We start from the raw sequence: 728 nt of genomic DNA, 5'->3' as shown, positions 1-728 counted from the left end.
GTAGCAGTTTATATAGGTATTGAAGAGCTGGATGTGTTTGGAGATTCTTCACTTTGCGGAGACCTGTGTTTTTGGTAAACAGTCTGCGCGCGCCGTTTTTCTTTTCTACCATTATGAATCAATTGATTTCACTTACCGAACACTTTTTCAATCTAAGTTTGCATCTCATTTGTATCTATTTTTTATGATATTATGCATGAGGAGCGAGGAAAGAGAGAAAATGGACTATCTAGTTTGGCCACTACATTTTATGAAAAAGGTAGAGGGCAAGCACCAAGTAAGAAATCTACCTTTCCTCAACTCTTGGGCTTGAGGCTTCTTTATATATATATATATAAAATAATAATGTGTAATTTTATATATATTAATATTTTTATTTAAAATTTTATAATTATTTTTATATGATTTTGATGTAGGATATAAATAAAAAAAATTTATAATTAATAGATACACAATATATAAAATTAATATTTTTAATATATATAAGTTATAATTTATTAATATAGAATTATAGATTATGTTCCTATTATTTAAACCAGTTCGTGAGCTCGAACCGGCTTATGAGCTTTCGGTGAGCAAGGTTGAGCTTAAGAAATAGGCTCGATTGTTAGTGAGTTGAGCCGTGAGCCAAACTCAATTTTCGTGAGTCGAGCTTGAGCTTGGTCTAGCTCGACTCAGCTCGACTCACTTCCAGCCCTATTGGGACAGTGGGTTAGTTTTTTTTTTTT

General features: G+C 31.7%; 1 protein-coding gene across 1 annotated transcript in view; it reads left to right on the top strand.

Annotated features, from left to right (window-relative positions):
- LOC107629703 (purple acid phosphatase) overlaps window positions 1-728 on the top strand; it is an 11,399-nt gene that overhangs the window by 6,523 nt on the left and 4,148 nt on the right. The window lies entirely within an intron of this gene.

The sequence above is a fragment of the Arachis ipaensis genome, chromosome B03, assembly GCF_000816755.2.
Source record: "Arachis ipaensis cultivar K30076 chromosome B03, Araip1.1, whole genome shotgun sequence".
In the NCBI taxonomy this organism is placed as follows: Eukaryota; Viridiplantae; Streptophyta; class Magnoliopsida; order Fabales; family Fabaceae; genus Arachis; species Arachis ipaensis.
The sequence above is the reverse complement of the archived record's forward strand: the minus strand, read 5'-3'. Positions and strand labels throughout refer to the sequence as shown.